Below are 27,990 nucleotides of genomic sequence, written 5' to 3'. Positions count from 1 at the left end.
GTCTCATGGCAGAATCTTTGGAGTTTTCTAGATATAAGATCATATCATTAGCAAAGAGTGAAATTTGACCTCTTCTACCCTCATTTGGATGCCCTTGATTTCGTTCTCTTGTCTGATTGCTCTGGCTAGGACTTCCAGCACTATGTTTAATAGAAGCAATGATAGAGGGCAACCTTGTCTGGTTCCAGTTCTAAGTGGCAATGCTTTCAATTTTTCCCCATTCAGTATGATGTTGGCTGTGGGTTTGTCATATGTGGCATGTACCATTTTTAGGTAAGTCCCTTCTATGCCTATTTTGTTAAGTGTTTCTTATCATAAAAGGGTGCTGTATTTTGTCCAATGCTTTTTTTGAGTCTATTGAGAGGATCATATGGTCTTTGATTTTACTTGTATTTATGTGGTGAATTACATTTATATATTTGCCTATGTTGAACCATCCCTGCATCTCTGGGATGAAGCCCCCTTGGTCATGATGGATTATTTTTTTGACAAGCACCTGAATTTGGTTTGCTAGGATTTTGTTGAGAATTTTGGCATCCATATTGATAAGGGATATTGGTCTGCTGTTTTATTTTTTTGTTGTGTCCTTTCCTGGCTTTGGTATCAGGGCGATGTTGGTTACATAAAATGTGTTGGGGAGGATTCCTTCTTTCTTGATGTTGTGGACTAATTTCTGCAGGATAGGCACCAGTTCTTCTTTGTAGGTTTGATAAAATTAGGGTGTGAAACCATCTGCTCTGGTACTTTTCTTTTTAGGAAGGATTTTATTGCTGCTTCAATTTCGGTACTTGATATTGGTCTGTTCAGGAATTCTATTTCTTCCTGATTGGGCGTAGGGAGGCTGTGAATTTCTAAGAATTTGTCCCTTTCCTCCATGTTTTCGAGTTTATGTGCATACAGGTTTTTATAGTATTCATAGATGATATTTTGTATTTCCATGGTATCAGTTGTAGTTTCTCCTTTTTCATTCCTGATGGAGCTTATTAGAGTCCTTATTCAATAAATGGTGCTGGTCAAACTGGATAACCACACGTAGAAGACTGAAATAGGATCTGCACTTCTCACCTCTCACCAAAATCAACTCATGGTGGATAACGGACTTAAACCTAAGGCATGAAACTATAAGAATTCTAGAAAAAACTGTTGGAAAAATTTTTATAGACATTGGCCTAGGGAAAGAATTTATGAAGAAGACCCCAAAAGGCAATCACAGCAACAAAAAAATAAATAAATAAACCTGATCAAATTAAAAAGCTTCTGCACAGTCAAGGAAACCATCACAAGCGCAAAGAGACACCCTACAGAATGGGAGAAAATATTCACATGTTACACATTTGATAAAGGGCTCATAACTAGAATATGTATAGAACTCAGGAAAATGAGCAAGAAAAAAATCAAAGAACTCCATTAAAAAGTGGACATTGACAAGAACAGAAAATTTTCAAAAGAAGACAGACTAAAGGCTAACAAACGTGAAAAAGTGCTCAACATCACTAATCATCAGGGAAATGCAAATCAGAACAACAGAGAGATATCACTTAACTCCAGTGAGAATGGCTTTTATCAAAAAGTCCCGAAACAATAATTGTTGGCTTCGATGTGGAGAGATAAGAACACTCATACACTGTTGGTGGGACTGCAAACTAATACAACCTCTGTGGAAAGTAATATGGAGATACTTCAGAGCTAAATGCAGAACTACCATTTGATCCAGCAATCCCATTACTGGGCATCCACCCAAAGGAAAAAAAGACATTCTATGAAAAACACATCTGCATTAGAATGTCTATGGCAGCACAGCACAATCCACAATTGCAAAGATGTGGGAACAACCCAAGTGCTCATCAATACCTGCGTGGATTAATAAAATGTGGTATATGTATACCATGAAGTTCTACTCAGCCACAAAAAACAATGGTGATCTAGCACCTCTTGTATTATCCTGGATAGAGCTGGAGCCCATTCTACTAAGTGAAGTATCACAAGAATGGAAAAACAAGCACCACCTGTACTCACCATCAAATTGGTATTAACTGATCAACACCATGTGCACATATAGTAATAACATTCATTGGGTGTCGGGCAGGTGGGAGGGGGAGAAGGGATGGGCATACACACACCTAATGGGTGCGCTGTGCACCGTCTGGGGGATGGACATGCTTGAAGTTCCAACTCAGGCGGGGCAAAGGCAATATATGTAACCTAAACACTTGTACCCCCTAAGATGCTGAAATAACAATAAGAATAATAGAATAAAAATAAATAAAAACAGGGAAAAAAAGGAAAGAATGTCAAGCAATACTCCTGTTCAGCATGATATATCCTCTTCCACCTTAAAACCCAGTCACTCGTTTCCGTTGCCTTTGATGTAAAATTCAAGCAGGAGGCTGTGGGTGACATGGGCTGTCACAGACTCACCCACCCTCATTGTCGGTGCTTCTGACCCTCCTCCATGCTCCTTCTCAACTTTTGCCCTAAGCAATGTATCCTAAATAACCACTGTTATAAGTTCTAAATGAGTGTACCTGCTAGGCGTGTCAGGAAGGACATCACAGCCTGACCAGACGATTCCTTGTTCCCTAAGCTCCAGCCCTTCAGATTTGTTTGGGTGTCTCTATGGTTTCCCACACAGTTCTACATCTTCACCCAGGGCGCCTCCTGCTCTCCTGAAACCTCCCACGCCACGAATCTTCCATATCCTTCTGAACTGAAGTTGGGAAGGAGCATTCCGGGCTGCCTGTGTCAATGGCTGTGGAGACAGCTCCCAAAGGTGTGTCCCAAGTAGCTTTGGACCATGAGCTGAAGCCCCGCTTAATAAATACACAGCCTCCAAGGTGACTGAAGGATAGCAGTTCTTTGGCTGTTTATTTTCTGTCATGTTCATTTTTAAAATAATCCACCATTTCCTCAAAGCTGTTTCCAATTATGCACGTGGAAGAAATTTCTCCTCCTTCTTAATGCCCACAGTATTTGCCTATTTTATCTATGCCTTGCTGACAACCTGGTTACTCTTTGCCTTTTATTATCAATTTTTATTTGTAAGTTTCATCTCTCCTATTAACAGTAAGCCCACTATTCAATCTACCTTTATGTATCTCCAATAATCTTACCTAACACAGTGGTCTCTCACTAAATAAATGGTGAATGAAAATGAATAAAACCATAGATACCATATATTGGATACTTCATATGTTCTGTGTGCTATGATAAGCACTTTACATGTATTATTTAAACATCCATCAAGAAAACATCATATATAACCAGTATAGTCAAGGCATTCTAGGTGGGACCATTTCGTTAATGTCCCCATTATACACACCAGGAAACAGAGACTCAAAGAGATTAAAAAATAAGCATGGAAACAAAAGCAAAACAGCACAACAACTTGTCCAAGGCCAAGTGACTGTAATGATCAAAACCAGTATTCCAGCTGGGCTCTCACACAGTGGTCAGCTGAACTCAGGTGCTGTTAAGCCTCCCTACAAATGGCTCTGGAAGAGGCAGCCGTGTATGTTCGAGAGCCCCTAGTTTCACAATCAGCTCTTGCCTTCTTAACCTGCTTGGACTACTGTAACAAAATACCGTAGACTGGGGGTCTTAAACAACAGAAATTTATTTCTCACAATTCCTGAAGCTGAGAAGTTCAAGATGAAAGTGCTGACAAGGATGCAACTTCCTCTCTTGGCCTATGGGCGGCCGCAGTCTCATCTCGCGTGTATGCTCACATGACTTCTTTGCGCACGTGCCTGGGAGGAGGACAGTGGAACCATCTCTCTGGTGCCTCTTCTCATAAGGGCACTAATCCTAGTAGACTAGGGCCCCACCTTCGTGACCTCATCTAACAGTAATTATGCTCCCCAAAACCCCACCTTCAAATACTATCGCATCCCAGGGTAGAGCTTCAACATATGAATTTCGAGGGGACACAAACATTCAGTCCATAACGCTTAACAATAAAAATTAAAAATCTAAATGTTTAACCTTGTTCTGCTGCCTAACCACTGAGAGACCTTACAGGAAAGCACTTGCCTCTCAACCCTGGTCTCCCAAACTGTAAAATGAGGATGTTATAGGCTGGTTTGGAGGTAACTTCCACCCTTGGATTCTATGTGCTGTAAAACTTGCTCACTCATGTTTTGCTGGTAAAAACACCCCGTTACACAGCCTCGTTATTAACCTTCGTATGTGCTCGAGTCGCCCCCTCTGCCCTTCCACTCTGTCTTCCCCGTTCAGAACTCCTCATCTCTCCCTGTTGGCTGGCTCCGCTCTCCTTGAAGACACCCCCTCGGTCCTGTCCTCCCACGAAGGCCAGGCCAGCTCACACTAGTCACCATTCGCCCTAAAGACGTAGCTCTTTCTATTTTCCATTGTTCTGTAGTTGTTTACTGCGTGTCATTTTGCAGTGACATTTAAAATACAAGCTCCTTAAGTTTAAAAACTATGCCTTTTTCTTTTAATGTTTTACAGCATGTACAACCGTGAATGTACTGTGAGAGCTCATTCACATTGCATTATCTGTAAAAAAAAAAAAAAAAACTCTTATGCTTAATGAAGAAGGAATTCTGTGGGAAAATTCCAAGAACTTACAGGACTGGTTAGAAGCGTGGGTGTTAACACTGGCCCAGGCCAGGGTGCGCGGGACTTCAGAGAGGCAACGGGCTGTCGGAACCAGACCTCGGTAAATGCGCTGCGGACAGTGGGTACTGAGACCGAATGAGATTAATGTCGATTCCAATCAGGTTCCTTGACACAAAACTGGCTTCCTACAGACAAAGCAACGACACGATGACAATGATAAACTTGTGCGCCACGAACTATGTCAGGAATTACGGTAATCGCAGCGGTGAGCGCACATTTTCTTTCCCAAACAGAGGAAGGACTGACCCGCAGGGCTGTCTGGACACGCTGGCTCCCCGTCCCGCCTGGTCGGGTAATAGGCCGCGATTTGCAGTCGCCTCGCAAGGTGCGGCCACCTGCGCCCGCTCTCTGAGCCTGCTCTGGGAGGGCCCTCACTTCGCGCCTCACTGGGAGCCCCGGGTGCCCCGGGCGCCCCTCGCCCTCCCCTCGCCCTGCGGCCTCCTCAGGACCAGGACGGCCCCGCGCTGTTCTCCAGTCTCCGGAACATTCGCTCTCCGCCCGACAGCGCTCCACTGCCTCCAAATGTCTTGACCTTAATGGAAAAAACCCTGCGTCCGTGTCTCCCGTTCCACCTCTCCTGACCTTCGCTGCGGAAACGCATTGCAAACCTGACCGCGTGTGTCCTTCCCCCTCCGTCCCTCCCGACACCTAGTGGCCCTGTGGCATTCCGGGTCGCGGTACCAACACTCCTCTGAAATGACAAACGGAGCGCTCGCGTCATCAAGCATCTCGTTTGTTGTCAAATTCAACAGAGACTGGAAGTGGCTTCGGGGTCAGATGCTCTAGAGGGGATGCTGACTCCAGTTGCCAGCCGTTTGACCTCCTGCGGCTGCTTACCTTAAACCTCAACCTCGGTTCCCATCTGCGCAGAATGAGTGTAACGCCCCCCTCGGGACTGTCGTGGTGACTAAACGAGGGCACGTGGGCAATGAGCTCGCACAGTGCGGCTAACACCCCGCGTTTGCTGAGGCCCGCCACCGCCGACCGCTCTGCGCGCTCGTCCCCTCCGCGCCTGTCCCCTCCGCGCCTGTCCCCTCCGCGCCTGTCCCCTCCTGCCCTCCTGGCTCCGCTTAGCTTCCAACGTTGCGGGCTGTTTTCTGCAAAGCTAACGACATCCTTCCCCACTGGTTCTGAACAAATTGAGAAATGCGATAGAAATCGAGTCAGAATCAATGCGTTAGCTTACCGCAGGTAGAACCGCATTGGAGCCTTTCCTTGTGGTTCAGATGGGACTTCCGTTACCTTGCTCAAAGTCTAAGAGTTTGGACCCAGGTGAAATCATAGCCACCTCTGACCCGTCCAGTCACAGTTTGCGATTACAAACTTCCCCACCTTCGTCCCCGCTGCGCCCCCATCACGGCAGCGCGCACCTGGGGACGGCGAGTGGAGAGAGCGGAACTGTCTGTCTACACTCCGCTGCGCGGGGCCCAGCAGAAAGCCACTGAGGCCTCACCTGCCTTGTCGGTGAAGCCGAGGCCTTCAGAGACCGTCCCTTTGATCATGACTGAGTGATATTCATGGCACAAAAACGAAAGGACAACAATCTCGAGATTCTAAGCAAAGCTGATTAGACCAGGAATTTGTGCATACCCTGATTTTGCATGAGACGATGGTGGACCTACTCAAAACTACTGTTTGAGAAACGCAGTATTTCTCCATGACCATGAAAATTATCTTTCTGAAAATTATCATATTCCAAAAAAAGGAAATCAGTCTTGAAGATTAAAGTACCATAGGCAATGCAGATAAGAGGAGAAACAACTTTAAATGTCCCTAAATATTCATATTAAAAACTACGGTAAATAAAAACTTAAAAGACTCACCTCCATAATAAACACCAGATAAAATAGCAATAAATTTTTTTTCCTAAATCGCTTAGTTCAGTTGTTTAAGGAACTCTGCTATAATACATATGCATGACCTGCCCAGGCAGATTTTCCCACAAGTTTTATGTTGTGCAAAAATTCTTCCTTTAAACATTTGCAGGCTAGGTTTTTGTGGTTGAAATATAATGCATCTTGACCTCTATGCTCTTGTTTTGTTTTGCAAGCTGTGGAAAAATACTCATATAACAGCCTGTTCTTTCCAGAAATTATACTGAAGGTGGTCTGCTCTGCCAGCCGGGGGCTGAGTTTGGCCTTCAGTCACTGCAGGGTAGCAGCCCCTTCCCACGGGGACACGTTCCAAGATTCCCAGTGGGTGCCTGGAACTGTGACTAGTAACCAACCCCACAGGCACTGTGTTTTCCCCTTTACACACGTGCCCATGACAAAGTTTAATTTATAAATTAGGCACAGCAATAGATTATCAACAATAACTAATAATAAAATAGAACAATTATAACATTATATAGTAATAATAGTTATGTAAATGTGCTCTCTCTCTTTCAAAATATCTTATTGCACTCTATTCACTCATCTTATGATGACGTGAGATGACACCACGCCCACGCGTTGTAATGAAGTGAGGTGGAACGATGTAGGAATTGTGACATAGCATTATTCAGTGAAATAAGGGTGACTTGACCAGAAGCGCAGCAATGCCATGACAGCTGATCTGGTAACACAGACCACCAGTAAGTGAGTCACAAGTGAGTGGCAAAGATGGGGTGGATCTGCGAGACAGAGGGACAACTCATCCCTTAGGGCAGGTCACAGCAGGACTGTGTGAGGCTTTATAACTCTACTCTGAAAGGTGCGCAATTTAAAGCTTATGAATTGTTTATTTCTGGAATTTTCTACTTAATCTTTTCAGACCATGATTGACCATGGACAGCTGAAACTACGGGAAAGAGGGGACTACTGGATGAGCAGGCAGAGAGAAAATGGGACTCGCCTCCCTGAACTGCCCCACTAAAAACAGAAATGATACAGCTTCTCCATTGCCCTGCCACAGACACTCATAGTTCAGTTAGGGACGCAGGATGGTCCCAGAGCTGCCGCTGGAGGACGGAGCAAGGCAAAGACAGGAGCAGGTACCCGATGTGCAAGACCCGTGCAAGCAGTGGGCATCGCTTAAATTTTACTCTGTTATTTCACAGCTAGTCCCAGGTTCAAATCCTTCTCTGGTTTGTTCTGTTTTGTTTTTCCACAGCTTCTAAGCAGGACGCAAATTCCTGAATGAACCAGTCCTCAGGCCGTATAACCATATGCACAGTTTATGTTAGAGGCCGGCCTCAAAGAAGTTCTGTTTGTAGCAGAATTTCCTAAATTGAAATATATTTTCCATGTAGTAGAGGTGGCATATTCGGTAAGCAGTTGAGTATATCAGAGTTCTGAGAAAATAATTCTCCTGGAAGAGGAATTATGAAGCCTGTACTCTACTACCCACTCTGACACCAACTAGTTATCGAATTATAGTTTTAGACAAGTCATAACCTATTACTATAAAGACTTTTATTTAATTAACAGTAAAATGGGAAGCCTTAATAACTAGACTCCATGCAGTTCTACTAAATTTCTTGACAAAAAAATTTCACGTATGCCTAGTTAGTGAGTTTGGGTTTGGGAATGTTAGTGTGTATTAAAACCAAGACTCCATTCAACCCAGCAATCCCACTACTGGGTATCTATCCACAGGAAAAAAAGTCATTTTATCAAACAGACACCTGCGTTCCAATGTTTATTGCAGCACAATTCACAATTGCAAAGATGTGGAATCAACCTAAGTGTCCATCAATTCATGAGTAGATTAAGACAATGTGTTTTATGTATGCGTTTGTATATACACATATGTATGTGTATATGTATGTTTGCATACACACACACACACACACACACACACACACAGACACACACCCCAAGGAGTACTACTCAGGCATAAAAAGGAATGAAATAATGTCTTCTGCAGAAACTTGGATGGAACTGAGACCATTATCCTAAGTGAAGTATCCCAGGAGTGGAAAAAAAGACAACACATATACTCTCCAGTAATTGGAAGCTAAATGATGGGCACACACAGGCACGAAGATGCCAAGGTCACTGGAAACCAAGAAGGGGGAAGGTAGGAGGGGTGAGGGGTAAAAACTTACCTACTGAGTACAGCGAACACTATTCCGGTGACAAAAGCTCCAACTTAAGCATTATACAAGATATCCATGTAGCAAAAACATTTGTACCCCCTTAATATTTTGAAATTTAAAAATAAACAAAAAAGTAAAATATAGTACATAAAAAAAACAAGACTCAACTATATTTTCTTTGACATATATTCTAGAATTGGTACCTCACCTATTTTTTTTTCAGTGAGCTGAAATATTGGTGAAGCTGTGTTTCCTAACACTGGAGAGCTGCTTTATATAACACTATCTAGAAAATATTACCTTTGCCTCCACTGAAATCTTGACTGCAAGGTGACCAAGAGCTGCAACAACCCTTGATCAACTGGATCGCTCTCTAGGGAGAAGGTTCTCGGGAGCAGGCAACTGGACAGAGGCTCCTGGCATTCACTGCATCGATGTCACTAAGCGATTATAAAACAAAACAGCAGGATGCGGACAGTTTGGTTTGAAATTCCAATTGCTCTGAGATTCTTAATCTCAGAGCAATTTCTCCTGGAGAAGCAGAGTCCTGGAAGGTGGCATTCTTCTACTAAGTGAGCCGGGCTGTGTGGCCTTCCAGCCCTGCCCAGGGGAAAGAACAGATAACAGATATGTGAGTCCTTAGGATTGTACCTTAGCCTAACATTAAATTTATGAAAATGGAATTTTTGTTTGGTAAGTTAAAAACCATATGTCATATATAGTATTGTAATCACAGTAACTCAGTCCACACGCATACCTCTGGCAGGTAATTATGTCCTTGGCACTCCGATAAATTCTGCAGGTACGGCAGCTATAGCTGCAAAACTACAAGCTACTGCACCTGCCCAGGAGCAGTCTGCTATGCAGCACCCAATGTCTGCATAACATTGCTACAAATAAATATTTAATGCCTATAGAAAGAATGGATGAATTCACCTAATTGCTTGTGACCTAGGAAAAGTTACTTAGGCCCTCTTTGCATCCATTACTTTATCTGATAAAATGAAAATAGTAAGAATAATAATCCATATGTGCAGAGTTATAGAGAACATTAAATGAATTAATACAAGAGAGTGCTCAATAAATGTTAGCCTTCATTATTACTTGGGACATAAAATGTGTACAGACATAAAACAAAAAGTGAAATTCCATAGTAAAATAATATTAATAAATAACCCATCATAGGCCAGTGGAAAAATAGGTGAAATAGGTTAAAATAGGGTTTCCTGGGGTGAAAGAGAGAAAGCATGAAGGCACGTTGGGTCGGAGCATCAGCAGTGTGGGCGCGGGCCGTGCTTGGATGGGGCTGGAAGCGCGAGTGGGCGGTGGCTGGGCAGACAGCGGGTGTGACAAGACAGGAAGCTGTGACTATTGAAACTTCAGTATCTGTTTACTATACACATGAATATTTAGGAATTCAAATCAACTTTACAAGTGCTATGGAAATCTACATTTAGAATGCTCAAGTAAATATAGGCCCGTGTATGTTAGATTATTGGAAAGGCTCTATCTTCACGTTACTGGGTGCGCCCACATAAGCACCTCATTTCTAGAATGCACAGCACGTAACAGGGCCACATAACATGTTTCCGTTGGAAACAAGGGGAAAACATGATCTAATAATAATTTTGAAAATTTCTTTTTCATAATACTTTATTACATCCTAAAATTTGTCCAGATGTTCTCAAAGATCATCAACTATGCTAAAATATAAGTAAGGTAAGATAAACTGTAATTTATTGGTTGTATCATGTCGTATGCTTTGAGGTAATTGCATACCCGACCAGGGGATGGGCTCTGAGCGTATCAGCAGTGATACAGGAAGCGGGACACATGAACTGAAAGAGGGGTTATGGTAAAATAATTTTATTTGTATAAATTTATGAGGTACAAGTATAATTTTGTTACATACATAAATTGCATAGTGGTAATGTCAGGGCCTTTAGGGTATCTATAGCCTGAGTAATGTACCTTGTACCCATTAGGTAATATTCCATCATCCATCCCCTTCCACTCCCTCACCCTTTGAGTTGCAGTTGTCTGTCATCCACACTGTGCGCAAGTGTACACATTATTTAGCTCCCACTTATAAGTTAGGACGTGCAGCATTTGTCTTTCTGTGTCTGACTAGTTTCATTTCATCCATGTTGCTGCAAAAGACATGATTTTATTCTTTTTTATGGCTGAATATAAAAGAATATATATACCACATTTTCTATATCCAACCATCCATTGATGTACACTTAGGTTGATTCCATATCTTTTGTGAATAGTGCTGCCATAAACACATGCGTGCAGGTATCTTTTCGATATAATGGTTTCTTTTCCTTTGGATAGATACCCAGTAATGGTGGGAGGAATATCCATACTGTTTTCTATAGAGGCTATACTAATTTATATTCCCACAGCAGTATATAATAATTCCCTTTTTTCTAGATCCTCACCAAAATCTGTTATTTTTGCCTTTTTAATAATAGCCATTCTGATGTGTAAAACGATATCTTCTTGTGGTTTTAATGTGCATTTCTGGGATGATTAGTAATGTTGAGCATTTTTTTCATATGTTTGTTTATCTGTTTACCATTTGTATGTCTTCTTTTGAAAAATGTCTGTTCATGCCCTTTGCCCATTTTAAATGGGATTGTTTGTGGGTTGTTTTTTGACTTATTTGGGTTCCTTCTAAATTTTAGATATTACTCTCCTGTTGGATGCTTAGTTTGCAAATACTTTCTCACATTCTGCAGGTAGTCTATTCATTCCTTTTGATTATTTCTTTTGATGTGCAGAAGCTTTTTAGTTTAATTAAGTCTCATTTGTCTATTTTTGTTTTTGTTGATTGTGCTTTTGAGGTCTGAGTCATGAATTTTTTGCCTAGATCAATATGCAGAAGAGTTTTCCCCAGGTTTCACCTATCAGTTGTTGACTATGTTACAGGATTAAGATCCAGCACAAGTTAGAAATAAACCTGTGTTCAGCCTAGCTGTCCAATCCATAGTATATAAGTTGTCTAATTATATCATATGACTATACTTTGTAGGGTATTAAAGAAATATACAAAGAGCACTTACAACCCCTATGTACCTACTGGGGGACGGAATGAGCAAAGCGTTCATTAGTGTAACAGCTACAACAACCCATTTGGCATGCAACTGGATAATACTTTTTCTGTTTTCAGAGAGGAAGACAGAAATTCTAGTTATGCTTGGATAAGATAAGGAGACAAGTTTGTAACTCTGGGCTCTGGCTACCATGAACTCATGTTAACAAATGGGCTCCCCCAGATTATTCACATGTGTCCTGTCACAGTCAGGTGTGCAGGGATCATTTGACCAAGCCCCACTCCCCAACACCTCCTTCCCATGGCCATCTGTTTGCACAGACACACACACAGACACAGACCCACACACGCACACGCGCATGTACAACTTAACCCTTTTTTTATTGTGGCGCTTGGAGAAGTAACTGCAGGTGTTGCCTTACCCTCCTCTTCATCACCCAGGCAAGAGGTAGAGGAGCTCAAATTCATTTCAAAAGGATGGGGCTAGGCGTGAAGTCCTGAAAGAATTTGTCCTGTCTCCCCCACATTGCCCAGGGCGGGGACAGTTGATCTGCTGTTCCGGTCTCTCCCAGAGTGGTTCCCAGCGTTAAGTAGAAATAACCCTCCAGGCTGAGGTGAATACTCTGCGGGAGAGCCCAGCTGCCGATGCGTATATTCTATGTCCCCCAAGCTCTGGGCCATTTGGCAATTTCTATTTTGCAATGATAAGTCCAAGCAAATATTCAGTGAACATTTGATATATCTCAGTGCTATATATGTACTAGGCAATACCAGAATAAACAAGGTAGCAAAGGCACACACGGCCTGTTGAGGAAAACGCCCATTAAACAGGCAATTACAGGGTAGTGAGTGCTCCACGTGGGGGTACCTCGAGAACATATTGCAGGGGTTTGCTCAGGTCTAGGGACTCTACCATGGCCTCCCTAGGATGTGGTTCTTAAGCTGGAGGATGAAAAGACCTTAGCCGAGAGCAAGGCAGTGGCAGGAATGTACTAGTGTTCCAGGAAGAGGGAACACGTGGGTGAAAGAATAGAAGGGGAAGAATGCTGTTGAAAATTCCAGTCCTAGAAAGGGTTTGTCTGTCTGATTATAAATCCGCATCCTGTGAGTTTGCTGTCTGCCTCAGGATACTGACCTATTCAGACATCACAAGGTTCATTTTAGCCTCTGGCTTCTGTTTGGTTTGGTCAATAGGGAGCCGTGGCAGATATCAGAGGGAGGGCGGAAGTGAGTGCAGGCTGTCAGTCCCTTTTCTCTTCCTGTGGTTGCCTTGGGCTGAGTGCGTCCTTTGATCAAAAGTCACTGCTCCTTTCAAGGTGGCATTTTTTACCTGCTTCTGCCCTTCCTGGTTCTGGCACCCTTCTCTCTTCATCCTCTCTGGCCTAAGGGATGGCCTGCTACTAGTCCCAGGAACTGTATTGATCCTCAGAGGTGCCCTGCATCTGACCACGCTATTGTGTGTGGTCCCTTCATAGTCTTTTTTTTTTTTTTTTTTTAAAGCGCAGAGTCTTGCTCTGTCACCCTGGCTAGAGTTCAGTGGCATGATTGCAGCTCACTGAAACCTCAAACTCCTGGGCTCAAGTGATCCTCCTGCCTCAGCCTCCCGAGTATCTTCTACTACAGGTATGCGCCACCACACCAGACTAATTTTTCTATTTTTGATAGAGACGGGGTCTCACTCTTGCTCAGGCTGGTCTCGAACTCCTGGCCTCAAGCAATCCTCCCGCTTCGGCCTCCCAGAGCACTAGGATTACAGGCGTGAGCCACCTGGCCTGGTCCCATTTGTAGTCTTAATGTTTTAATTTGGATGTGCCCTCTGTTTCCCGTTAGGATGCCAACTGACGCAGTTACAGAGCCGAATTCTGTTCAGAATAGCTGTGTGATGATCTGAAAACAAAAAAAAAAAAAACAAAAACAAAGCAAACAAAAAAACCGCTTTAGCTTACCTGACTCCCTTTCAACCAGGAGTGGGCATGTGTGTAATTCAGCCAACGAGATGCAAGCGAACCTTGCAGAGAGGCTGGGAAGCTTCTCAGCGGGGTTTCCTCTCCGTTTCTTTAGCCCTTGAACCTGCCTCCTTGGACAGTGGACAAAATGTCCACATTCTGAGCAGAATGAAAGCAATGTGCTAAGGATGGAGCAGAGAGCTGAGAAGGAGGCTGGAGCCTTAAGGCACCTGTTACATAAGAAAAATAAATGCAGGTGTGAGTGAGTCACCGTGATTGGGTTTCTGTCACCTGCAGCTGATGCAATGCTTAGCCCATACTTAGGACTCTTCTCCAATTCTGTTTGCTTTTTGCTGCCTGTTTACATAACCTCCCTGACTTTCTCCTGTTTCAGTCCCTCCTGTCGGAGCTCTGCTGCTGGCCTCTCTGGCTCTAGGCAACACCTTTTTCTTGCTTCCTATTTCCAGGTTCCTGGATCTTGCACCTAGAAACGAGACCCTTTTCCTTAACTCCGGGTTACTTCCTGGCAAACCTCATTTGTGCCCAACCCTCAGAAACAGCTCCAGAAGTCTAGATCCAGGAAGAAAGTGGCACGTAGCAAGTTAATGTAGCAGAATTCTCACTGCAGTTGGAATCAGGAGATCTGGGTTTATTTCTCTATTACTTTCCGCCTTGTGACCGGGGGCAAGTTTAGTAATCTCTTTTAGACTCAGGTTTTATCATTAAAAATTTGATAAGTTGGCTCCCCCTATGCCGTAGAGTTCTTATGAGATTCAAAATCAAATAAAAATGTTTTTCAGCTTTGAAAACGTAGCCACAGCAGGGCCAGCATAATAATGTAAAAATTATTACTGGAGTCAGGGAGAAGCAGTGCCAGTGCAATGGGTAAGAGCCAGGAGGTCTGAGCAGCTGTGAGCCCGGAAGAGTCCGTTAACTTTCTGGCACTTCCAGGTTTCCAGTGGCTGAACAGTGACACTATTAACGTCATCTGCCTCACAGCGTTTCGCTGCCCCAAATAAGGCAGGCTTGTGGGCACTCGGGCTTCTTTTTCTCATCGTTGAGGTCTTAGCTAGTGGCATTATAAGAAAGGAGTATGCCACAAGTAAATTAATTTCGAAACTTACCTCCTTATTATTGCAGGATAAAGGAATCTGGATATTTTTGCAATGCGTTTTATTTCCTCCTATGGAGCTAGAAAAAGGAGGCCTCTGGCAGGTATTTCCTTTTTTCTGAATCTGCCTTTCTCTCCATTTCACTCGGTGTTTTCTCAACCTGACCAAAGTCACGGGTAATTAACCTCCATATACTAAGTCCTGAGGTTCTCTGCTCTAGTCCCTCAAGAATTTATTTCCAAAATGGATCTGCATCTAGCTTTGCCTGCAAATAGAGGGTGAACTCCTGCAAGCTGCCCACCAAGAGGACTTGGGAGAAGTGGGTAGTGCACACACCCCCAGTGTTTATAGCACCAAAAATGGGCCAGCAAACATGAAAGGAGAAGTGGCATAAAAGCTTTAGAGCACAGCCCTGGAGCTGGACTTCCTCGGTTTGAATCCCATCTCTGCCACTTCTGATCTCATGACCTTGGACGAGTTATCTGGTCTTCTTGTGGCTCAGTTTTATCTTCTAAAATACAGGAATGATGAGAAGACCTCTCTCTTAAGTTTCTTGTAAGGATTAAATTACATTCCAGACAAAATTCTTAGAACAGTACCTGGCACATAGTAAGATTACATGGGGGTTTTCTATCTTTGTCATCAGACTGGAGATTCCCGGGATTGCAAACTCAGATTCCTCCAGACAGGTAATAGCAGGTGATGTGGGTACTTTAGAAACTGCAGCAGCCAGAGACCGCCGGCCCCATGTAGAGCAGGCAGCTGCTACTCAGCGCCCCACCCCTGTACTGAGGCACAGAATGTGGGCCAGGTCTTCCAGATGATTCAATTAGTTAAAAAGAGATAGAAATTGGATTTTTATTGGGATTTTTAAATATTAACATCTAATTTAAAAACCCTTAACAGCATACACACACCAAACAAAACATGCCGAGGGCTAAATGCAGCCCACAGGCCTCTGGTTTACAGTATTTGCATCAGAGAAACCTACAGCAGATGGACATCTGTAACCCCACTCTGTGATTTCCCACCCTGACTCCCACGAGCCAGGTCTCTAGTCTTGGAAAAGTCTGTGTGAGCCAGGGCCTCACCTGGGTCTTGAATGGAACAAACCAGTGCTGGAAAGGAGAGAGCCAGGCCCTGCTGCGTGCCAACCTTGTGCCAGCTCCTGCCAAACATGACCCGATTACCTTCTCACGATGAGGTGGGCGTGCCCACCTTAGTTTTGTGGATGGGGGAACGTAGACTCAGAGAGATGAAGAAACCTGCCCAAGCTTACCTGGCCACGGTTGGCAGAGCAGAGATTCACATTCAGATCTGTCTGACACCCAAGCCCATATTCTTGGCTGCTTTTTAAAACCATTTGTCAATTAAGCTACAGAGATGCAGAAAATGTTAGCCACTGAAATTCCAGAGTTTCAGCAGTTTAACCTGAAAGTAGATCATTTCTCATTCGTAACCAAAAGTACGTATCTGATCAGTGAATGCCTTCTCTCCAATCACTGTGGAACCGACTCATTCCATCTCCGAGCTCGGCCACCTTTGGCTTTTGGTGCCCAAGGAGGAGGCCAGGGAGTATATTGCACCGCAGGGATTTGTGGGCGGGACTTGGGAGTCGTGCACATCACTTCCGGTCATGTGCCACATCTCCGAGTCCAGTCGGGGGACCACACAGGACAAGGGAGGAGGCTGGGAAATCTAATCTAGCTATGGCCCAGAAGGCAGAGAGGAAACAGGTTTGGTAAACATCTAGAAGTCTCTGCCACAGAGCTTGGCCAACAAATGATTATCTAAAAGGTAATCGTTTTTTTAACCACCCGGATCCAGTGCATTCTTCCTTGGGGAGTCGCTGAAACTAGATGGTAGGGTTGTCAGCCTATTTTGTCCGTGAGATGATGATGGTGACGTCTCCTACATGGCTATCTTCTCAAGAACATGCTTGGCTTCTTCTGCATTAGCATATTACAGAGGGCATTTCTTTCTGATAGTTTATAACCTTAAAAAAGGCATGATGGGGACCTTCCTTTAAATCCCATAATCCATCATCAACAATAGTATTATGTAGTAACTCCCACTTTCAAACTGAATTTCGGTGCTCTCCATCAACAGTTCACTGGAGAGAAATGACAAATAATTTCATAGCTCAAGAGCAGCAAACAGATGAGCCCACTCAGGGTCTGGTCGCAGTTGCGGCGAACAAAGTGTTTAGCCTTCACATTAAGGGCATCTGCGTTCCCTCTTTCTAGCTGCATAATTTAGCATCACTCAGGGGCATTAGCGCAGCTTTTAGACGATCATGGGCTGTTCTCCTGGGTCACGGCTGCTCCCTGTTTGCTTTGGAGCAGAGGGACTGGGACCTTTCAAGCTGAAATTCTTTACTTCAAGGTATGAACCGATTTCTTGCTCTCGTTTAAAAGGAAGATGTTCCAGGGTGCCTGATTTTTCTTTCCCTTGAGATTTTCTTTCTTTTTAAACTCTTTGGGGAAGAAGAGCATTTTAGCCTCAGTCTATTGAAAAGCTTTGTAAATGCATCAGGGATTTGGCGTCCTCATACGATGTCTTTTTTTAATGCATGGAACATCCCCCAGGACATCAGCACAGCAGCCTCTGCATTAGCCGCAGTGGGAAAGGAGGGCAGGATGACGGTCTTAGGTAACCTCCATCTCTGGGTCTCTGCAGAAAGAAGGAACTGGTAATTCTATCACAAGATATAGTCCTTGTGTCTAGGAACAAGCCCCTACCCGGACTGCAGGGACAGCTACTCCACAGCTTACTGTCCTCCGACCTCCAAATACTCCGGCCACTATGTCTGAAAAGGAAATCTAATCAAGACAAAGGAAAAGCTAATGGCATAATTTGTTCATCAGTAGGAAGTAAGGAAACTTCAAGTCCACTGTCCCTGTGAAGCACATAAGAAGCTATTCTCCATTTGGCCACTGGAGAAAGTTTGTAATTCCATGACAGTCCACAGAGGTCTATGTTACTACCATCTCACTATGTCCTCCACCACTAGCTCAGGTCACTCACCTGTTCCAGAGCACCCCAGATATTGTCAGAGAAAGCTTCAGAGCCGTCTTTCTCTGCTGCTGCACTCAGAGAAGATCCAGCTCTCTGGCTCCTGGCAGTGTGATAACATAGCTCAGAGAACCCAAGGGAAAGAGTCTTCATTTCCCCTTCCAGAGCAGGTATGGACACTTCAAAATCGTCTGCTCCTCCCAGAGGCTATATCTCAATTCACTCTTAGGAACTATGAGACTATGAGCATTGTTTTATATGATACTTACTATGCGCCAGGCATTATTCCAAGTTTCTTGTAAATATTACAAAATGAAAAATCTTCTGCAATGATCGTGTCTCATGTCAACATCTCCAATTCATTAATTTATTAATTTATTTGTTCCTTTATTCATCAGGACACCCCACTCCTGGTAGTGACAGCTGCACAGGGTTTCAGAGTAATAGAGAAAGCAGAGCCCAGAGTCTTACAGATATCAGGAAACTTACTGCCTTCATGGGCTATGTTGACATCATGGGGGTCAGCAACTTGATGTCAGATGTGCAAGTCAAAATAATACAATATAGCAAAGCTTACATGGGCTAATATTTGTTCTTTATTACCATGTTTCCATAATTTCTTAATGTCTCCCACAGACAAAAAAAAATTTATGACAAGTGACAGTGCACATTCATTCAAAGAGATAAGAGAAGCTAAATATGCCAATATAATATTTACCTCCACAATTAAAAATACTTTATCCTTGGAGGTTTCAGTATAGTGGCTGTATCTTTTCCCTGTGGTCTCTTGCAGTCTTGTAATAGGCAGCAGCATCTCACGAATATTAGAAAATTCTTCAGGTTTTTAAGATCCTCTTACATCAATTTATTTTTTTCTCAATGTCTAGCATCAGTATGATATAAATACCAAATTATGCAAATTCTACCTATGTAAAAGGCTGGAAAATAAAGGATGTTAGCTCATCTATTAAAAATGTTCAGAAATAAAAGAAAATGCAGATTAAAAAGGTAAATGTAGAATCTCAGAAAACAAAACACTGAAGTTGAAGAACAAAGGGGGAAAATGCAGTCCCGAGCCAGTTGGAATCTTGTCTGGTGACTTGAGACCTCTCTCTCTTAGTGTACGAATGTGGCTCGGTGTAACTGATAACCCATCTGTTAAGCCTCATCCCAGGAGAAACCTAGTGTGAGCATCTACTATGTAATAAGTCCCTTGAAAGTAGGGACAGTTTTATTCTAGCTGGAGACCTAGATATGTAAACAGATCATTTTAGTACACATGACATAGTGCAGTAATGATGCAATGGCTAGCAGGAGAGAAGTTTTAAAAATACCTGAGGGATAATCCCTAATCTCATTATTATTAATACATATAAGCTTTTCCTCCAACTAAATTCTCACCAAACTTGTTAATGAGTTGTCAAGTATCTGATCTAAGTCTCTGTTGATTCTATCTCTCTTCTCATTGGAAGAATTATTTTACTTATCATCTCCTTTTCTTTTTTCCTAAAAAATACTACGCGGCTCATGCCATCCTGGCTTCCACACTCATCACCATCCAAAGAGTTCACCATCTTGATGATTCCAACTGATATTATTTGGCAGTCTTTTTCTCAGCCTCTCAGAAAGATGACCAGCCTGTGAAGTTATCCTCCCATTCTCCTAGAATTGGATTGTTTGTCTTTTTATTATTAATTTGTAAGAGTTCTTTATTACTCTAGACAAAAGTTCCTTATCAATGTGTATAGTTTGCAAATACTTTCTCCCATACTCTGAGTTGCTTTTTCACTTGTTTGATGATGTCCTTTGAAGTACAATAGTATTAACTTTCAGTGGAGTCCAACTTACCTATGTTTTGGTCACTTGTGCTTTTGTGTCATATGGCTTTAACTAACCCGAGATCGCAAAGTTTTATTTCTGTTTTCTTGGGAAAATTTTAGTTTTAGCTCTTACATATATGTCTATGATTCATTTTGTGTCATTTCTGTGCATGATGTGAGGAAGGGATTCCACTTCATTCTTTTGCGTGGATGTGTCCGCCTATCCCAGCTCAAAAATAACTGTTCTTTCCCCCATTCGATTATCTTGGCACCCTTGTTGAAAATCAACTAATTGTAAATGTAAGGATTTACCTCTGAACTCTCACTTCTACTCCATTGTTCTATATATCTATCCATATGCCAGTACCACACTGTCTTGATTACTATGGGCTTGCGATAAATTTTGAAATTGGGAAGTTTTTTAGTCCATTTAGGCCACCATAACAAAATCCCATAGATTGGGTGGCTTATAAACCAGAGAAATTCATTTCTCAAGCTCTGGAGGCTGGAAACCTAAGGCACCAGCAGATTTAGTGTCTGGTGAGGGCTTAATTCCTTATGGTTGGCAGTCTTCTCACTGTAACCTCATGTGGTGGAAGGGGCAAGGAAGTCTCTGGCATCTCTTTTATAAGGGCATTATCCCATTCAGGAGGGCTGTGCCTCACAGCCTAATTACCTCTTCTAATACCATCATCTCAGTGGTTAGGACTCCAACATATGAATTTGGGGGAAGACATAAACATTCAGTCTATGCAGAAATTATGAATCCTTTAATTTTGTTGTTCTTTTTCAAGATTATTTTGGCTATTCTGGGTCACTTGAATTGCCATATGACTATTAGGGTCAACTTGTCAATTTGTGAAAAAAAAAAAGCCATTTGGAATTTTGATTGATATCACATTGAATCTATAGATCAACTTGGGGAGTATTGTCATTTAAGAATATCAAATCTTCCAATTCATGAACATGGGATGTCTTTCCATTTATTTAGGCTTTTCATGTATTATAGCAACTCTGTTCTTCTCAGAGTATAAGTTTTATACTTCTTATGTTAAATTTTTTCTATGTATTTTATTCTTTTTGCTGCTATTATAAATGGAATTATTTTTTTAATTTCATTTTAGGATTGTTTACTGGTCATGTAAAGAAATATAATTGATTTTGGTAAGTTGATCTTATATCCTGCAACCTTGCTGAACACATTTATTAATGCTAACAGGTTTTTGGTGGATTTCTTTGGATTTTTTTATATACAAGTTCACATAATCTGCAAATAGAGATAGTTTTACTTCTTCCTTTCCAATCTGAGTGCTTTTGTCTCATTTCGTTGTCCAGTTGTCCAGGCTAGAACTTCCAGTACAATGTTTGATAAAAGTGGTGAAAATGGACATTCTCGTCTTGTTTCTGGGGAAACATTCAGTCATTCACCTTTAATATGATGTCAGCTGTGAGTTTTTCATACATGGCCTTCATCAGGTTGCGGTAGTTCCCTTCTATCCCTAGTTTGTGGAGTGGTTTTTTGTTTGTTTGTTTGTTTGCTTTTTAATCATGACAGAGTGTTAGATTTTCTCAAATGCTTTTTCTGCATCTATGAGATGATCATTGTGGGGTTTTTATCCTATTGATATGGTGTATTACATTAATTGACTTTGGATGTTGAACACACATTCATCATCGGGATAAATGCCACTCGGCCTCAGTGTGTGACCCTTTTGAGGTGTTTCTATGTTCTGTTCTCCAGCATTTTGTTGAGGATTTTCATGTCTATATTCATAAGGGATAGTGAGCTATAATTTCATTTTCCTTTGATATCTTTGCCTGGTTTTGAAGAATCTTGTTTTTAAAAAAGCAAACTGGTTTGCTACCCTGTTTCAAACTTGTGTGTTAATTTCTCATAGAATAAAGGCCAGAATCCCTAACATGGTTGCAAAGTGCTGCAAAGCCATGCCCTTGGATCTGTGGCTTCCTGGCCGATTTTTCCTTTCACATCCTGGAATATTCCCTCTTTCATACATGTCTGGTATGTAGTAGTTGTTTAATTAAATATTTGCCGAATGACCAATATTTACAGTTACAGTTAATTATAATTTCCTGTAAGTATAGGTAACAAAGTAGTTATACTATGTGTCAGGCAGTGCTCTAAATGTTTTATGAATATTAATCCATTTAACCTTTTCTCATAGATATCATCATCTCTGTTTCATAGATGAGAGAACTGAGGCATGCAGAGATCAAGCAACTTGCCTGTGGTGGCAAAGCCAGCAAGTGGCAGAGTGAGGGCTCCACCCAGACACTGTTCACGGAGGCCTTGCTTCTCGCCAGGAAACTGCGCCCCCACTCAGGAAAGGAGCTGGCACGTTCTTCTACAAATAGCTGGTAAAGCAAGTCACACGCGAGAACTTCCTCCTGTGATCCGTGCACAAGGACAAAGTGGAAACAACTTAAGACTATAAAAAATTAATAAATACATAATAGCCAAGTACTAGATTTCACAGTAAAGTTAACAGACACATTCCCAGTCTACAGAAGGGAAAGATCACTGAGTGTTTGGGAACATTTTTATGCATGCAGCAGAATGTGAGCTGAGTCTTAAGGGGACGCAAGAACTTGAATAGCTGAAACTGAGGAGAGGAGAAACGAAGGGTACGAACTATTCCCGAGAGCCGGGGTGATGCTGCTGCATGTTGCTTCCATGTCTGGTAAAGTGCTTCATATGTGTCTGGGTGTGTCGGCTCTCAGTGAACACTCGCTGACTCTGGATTTTATCCTTCTCATTAGAATCACCACCCCATCACTGTATTCTCAGAAAATCGAGGTAGTGGTGACAGAGGTCATGAGATCACGCTCGGTGCTCAGCTCTGAGTTGTTTGCAAAGGTAACATTGGGCTCTGCGTGCAAATGATGTGATCCTATATATAGGAAATTCCAAAGAATTCACAAAAATTACTAAATCTAATAAACAAATTTATCAAAGTTACAGTGTACAAGCTCAAGGCACAAAGATTAGTTGTGTTTATACACCAGCAATGAACAATACGAAAAGGAAATTAAGAAAATAATTCCATTTACAATAGCTTCCAAAAGAATAAAATATTTAGGAATAAATGTAACCAATGAGGAGAAAAACTTGTACATTGAAAACTACAAAATGTTGCTGAAAAAAAATTAAAGAAGATAAAAAAATAAATGGAAAGACATCTTATTTTCATGGATTGGAAGACATAATATTGTTAAAATGTCAATATTACCTGAAAAAAATCTATAGATTCAATGCAATCCCTATTAAAATTCTGATTGCCTTTTGTTTACACTGAAAAGATGATTTTAAAATTCATATGAAATTGTTAGGGGCCCAGAATAGCCAAAGCAATCTTGAAAAATAAGGACAAAGTTGGAAGGCTCACATTGCCTGATTTCAAAACTTGCTACAAAGATATAGTAATCAAAACAGTGTGGTACTGGCCTAAGAGTAGACATATGGATAATAGAATTGAGATTACAGAAATAAACACAATGAAATAAATCTAGGCTAATTGATTTTGGAGAAAGTTGCCAAGACCATTCAGTGTGGAAAAATAGTCTCTTCAACAATGGCGCTGGGAGTGCTGCTTTTCCATGCACAAAAGAATGGAGCTGGTCCCCTACCTGAAATCATATACAAAATGAACTCAACACGGATCAACAACCTAAATATAAGAGCTAAAACTGTAAAAGCCTTAGGAAAAAACTTTGGGGTAAATCTTCATGGCATTGCCCTTGGCAATGGTTTCTTTAGAGAAGATACCAAAAGCAGGAGCAACAAAAGATAAAGTAGATAAATTAGACTGTCTTAACCAAAATCAAAAACTTCTGTGCATCAAAGAACATTATCAAGAGAGTGAAAAGTCAACCCACAGAATGTGAGAAAATATTTGTAAATCATATATCTGATAAGGGCCTAGTATCCATAATATTAATATAGAAAGAACCCTTAGAACACAACAATGAAAACCAATTAAAAATGATCAACATATCTGAATAGACATGCCTGCAGAGAGTACATACAAATGACCAATAAGCACATGAAAAGATGCTCTGCGTCTTTAGTTATTATGGAAATAAAAGTTGAAGCCACAATGAGATAACGCTTCACATCCACTAGGACGGCTATAATAACAACAGCTGTGACAATACACAGAGACAGAAACTCAGAAAACGGAGTGCTGACAAGGATGTGGGCCAATGGGAACCTTCCTAGGTTGCTGGTGGGGGTGGGAAGCGGTGCAGCTACTGTGGAAAACAGTTTGACAGTTGCTCCAAAAGGTAAGAATAGAATTACCACGTGGCCCAACAATTCCACTTCTTAGTACGTACCCAAAAGAATCGAAAACAGGACTCAAGCAAACATTCCTGCAGGAATGTTCACAGCAGCATAATTCATAACTCATCATAGCCAAAAGGCAGGAGCAGCCCAAGTGCCCACAGACAGGTGACTGGATGAACAAAATGTGGCAGGTACACGCAATGGAGAATTATTCAGCCACGAGAAGGAGTGAAGTTCTGATACATGCCTTAATGTGGATGAACTTTGAAAATATTATGCTAAGGGAAAGAAACCAGACACAGAATGCCACATACTGTATGAGTCCATTTATATGAAATCTCTAGAATAGATAAACCCACAGGAAAGCAAGCAGAGTGGTGACTGCAGGGTGCTGGGGGGAAGGAGAGATGGGCGTGGACCGCTTGATGGGTACGGGCTTTTCTTCGCAACTAGATGGTAGCTGCACAACATTGTGAATGTTTTAAATATCTTCCACTTTAAAATGGCCAATTTTATGTTATGCAAATTTTTACCTCGATTTAAAAAAATAGGCTCAGTGCATACTCACAATCCCACGTGAGTCTCCATTCTGCTGACAGGGGACTGGAGCACCCAGGACTTAAATTCATGTTCCCTCCCTTGCCCTGAACCTCACCACCACCCACCAGCCCCCCACGGGGGGTGCGTCCACTGTCGGAGCCTTCTCTCTCATTCTCACAACCTTGACCTGGCCTGGCCCAGCCTGCAGACCGTGGTGTGCCCCGGGCAGGGCCATCCCACAGTTCCATTGACTGCTAATGAGGTACCCACTGAGAGGCAGCCCAAAATATCCAGGGTAGGCAGAATGTTTCTAAATAGAAATGTGATACACTCGCAAGTGGGCACGAAGCAGAGTGTGGCGGCGCCCCAGAAGGACAGCAGATGGGTGGTTCAGACACAGCTGCTGTCACTGGGGGGGGCAGGTTCTTGCCGATTACCACAGAGACGGGGGGCAGTGAGGATTTATTTGCAGAGAATGTTTCAAGGGCACACAGGATGTAAATAGCAACTTTTCACCTAAAATTCAAAAATAAAATAACAAAAGTTGGGGGTGATGGCGTGGGAATTGAAAGCTGGTGGCCTTTGGGTTAGGGCACATTGGACTGTGGGACGCAGGGTGCAGAGGAGAGCACACGGCTACGGTACTGACCAACAGCACTTCACATCTGAAAAGACTTAGAGAAGTTCACCTGCGAGAGCAACTATCGCAGTTTTTCCTATTGGAGCGGAGAACTTCCTTGAGTCGAGTTCCAGCATGGCACCACGCAGGGCAGGAGCCAGGTCCATGCCGGTCCTCATGCTCTACAGCATTTGCTGAGATGCAGCTCCCACTGCCGATCGCTGCTTATCTTGTTTAGACCGTTAGCACCGCCATAGATTCTGTAATTTCCTTAAAACCCCCTCAGCCCCACAGCATGGCATTATTCCTGTGTTGGTTAACACTATATTCCAGAGCCGGCCCTTGCCTTACTCCGGAATTCACACTCCTGGCAATTGTCGGCCAGCCCGCTCTAGAGGTAGCTCCTTTTTAATTTTTTTTTTTTTAATTTCAGAAGAACAAACACATGGTGTTTACTTTATGCCAGGCACTGGGCTAAATGCTTTATAAATACGTAGTTATATTACTACATGAATAATGCAAGTGCTTTCACTATCTTTATCTCATTTCAGCATCAGAGGCTTTAGGAATTAGCATGATGAATATTAAATATGGTTCTCATCGATGAAATTAGTAGAATTCAGGGTGTGTGGCATGACTAGAATATTGTAGAGCAGCTTCTTACTTCCACTTGAGCAGCTAATCAGCTTTGTAACCTTTTCTCTGCAGGAAAACTCTTGAGGTTTGAGCTCTAAATGGCCCAGCTAGTGTCTGGAACATTAGTTAGAATGTTCTGTTATGTCATACCTGTACTAATGATAAAAGAATCCTAGCTTTAGGATATTATTCACTCTGCCTGAAGTGAGATGTTTACACAGGACTGGCTGGCCGGCCTGGATGTATGCATTGTTTCATGCCTACTCACTAACAAACATTTATTTAGCAAATGTCCAAATGTGGAGAAGAATTAGGTCTGAGACTTGCTTTCCTTATAATCTCGTTGTAAGACCTTGAAGCTACAGTCACCCTCACCCACCTCAAACTTTTTGGTGGCTACTGTTCTCAACCAGAAAGAACCCATGGTTTGCACATGACCAAACTAGCCAGTTTGCTGCTTCACAATACCGGTCTATTCTGGCCTCCAGCAAGAGTGGTCCTCACATCATCTGGGCTCTATTCTCTCACCAAAACTGTCAGATTGCCTGGGGCTCTCTGCCTCCCGGGTTGTATATATAACATTGCTGTCTTAGACACATGGTTCACCATGCCCCATGAGCACGTGGGGCCTTCTCTGTAGAACTTTTCTCTTATTCTTTCTTGCTACAGCAGCAGGGGGAGAGCCCTGCTGCTTTCTCGAGATCCAGAGACAATTGTCATTTCTCCTCTAATAGCATCTAACCTGTTATGGCCTGACTGCCATCTGTGACGCTCCTAATACTCCATCCCCCGTGCGTGGTAGCCAGCCTCTAAGATTGCCCTCGTAACCCTGCCCCCTTACAGGGACAGCCTAGTGTAGCTCCCTTCCATGTTGTACCAAGGTGTGCAGTGAAACCAACAGGACACGACAGAAATAACGATTTGTCTTTTTCAGGACTGGGTGAAAAACGACACAGCCGCGTCCATCTCAGTTGCTGTCTGTCTTTCTCTTACTTCTGTGGCTGGGCCGTGCAACCCACCAAGAGGAAAACAAACTAATTGCCTGTGACCAAGTGCAGGAATGAGCTGGCGGATTGCATAAAAAGAAGTGCCTTCTTGTCCTAGGGAGCCTGGTGTTAAGGAACCGCCTTGGGGAGCAAACATTTATCCAGCCAGACCCCGAGTTCCAGGTGCCCGAGTGGGCGCGATTCAGCAATTTATGAATCCACACAACCGCCAGTTCCAGCGCTGGCCAGGCACTGTCATGACACGGGGAGGGGACCGGCCTGGTTCTGGCCACTTACCGTGTGGCTTTGGGAAAGTCACATACCCTCTTTAAGTCTTAGTTTTATCGTCTGTAAAATAGATAAAATAATCTGTACTCTACACGCTTCATAGAGTGTTCGAGAGAATAAAATGAGTTAAAATATGCGAAAGCGTCTGGTAAACTGTGACTGCTATATAACTATGAAGGATTATTATCGCTCACCCATACCAATTCAAAAAACCCAAATGTAAACTCACAAATTAGAAAGTCATTATGTGTTAAAAATATTGTTCCAAATCTAATTAAATTAGAACTATGGCTCATTTATCAATTTGTGTGCTAAGTATCCAAATAGCAACACTGTGGAACGTAACTAATGAACAGGAATAGATCGAAATAATAGTTTCAAATAGAAAGCAACTACTTATGTAATAGCTAAGTCTTAATAACAATCTTACTCAGAATTCATTTTTCAAAAGACCAGGAGTCAGTGCCGTGTTAACACCTGGCTTGCTTATGTCCCTTATAAACAGGGTTGAAACGCAGACAGACTTTTTATTTGCATTGCACTTTACAGTTTTCACAGTGTTTTAAATGCATTTTTCACATTTAATTATCATCAAATACTTTGAAGCTAACTTGAACACTATTATTCTCGTTGCATACGTAAGTGAAGGAACTGAGCTTCAGAAGGTATTAATGTCATTCCAAGGGCACATGCTGTTGTGTCCTAGAGGGACAGCCGGGACTTGCATGGTTTCTCACCTCAATTCCACGCGCTTTCTGTTACACGCAGATATGATGAACCTCGGGATGGGCAGTCTCGGTCTTCCGGCTCCTCCTCCCACCCTAGGCTCGTGAGCGCACGGAGATCGTCCAGCAGGGCAGCTTAATCACATCGCTTTGCCCCAGGACAGGTCCGCTAAGTTCCCCTGCCTGTGTCTGACCTGGGGATACCTCTACAAATCATGCTGCTATTTCCCCCCTAATATGAGAAGTGAGACCCTTTGGTGTGCCCAGTGATTGTATATTTTTT

This window comes from Propithecus coquereli, unplaced genomic scaffold, assembly GCF_000956105.1.
Source record: "Propithecus coquereli isolate 6110/MARCELLA unplaced genomic scaffold, Pcoq_1.0 Scaffold530, whole genome shotgun sequence".
Taxonomy (NCBI): Eukaryota; Metazoa; Chordata; class Mammalia; order Primates; family Indriidae; genus Propithecus; species Propithecus coquereli.
The sequence above is the reverse complement of the archived record's forward strand: the minus strand, read 5'-3'. Positions refer to the sequence as shown.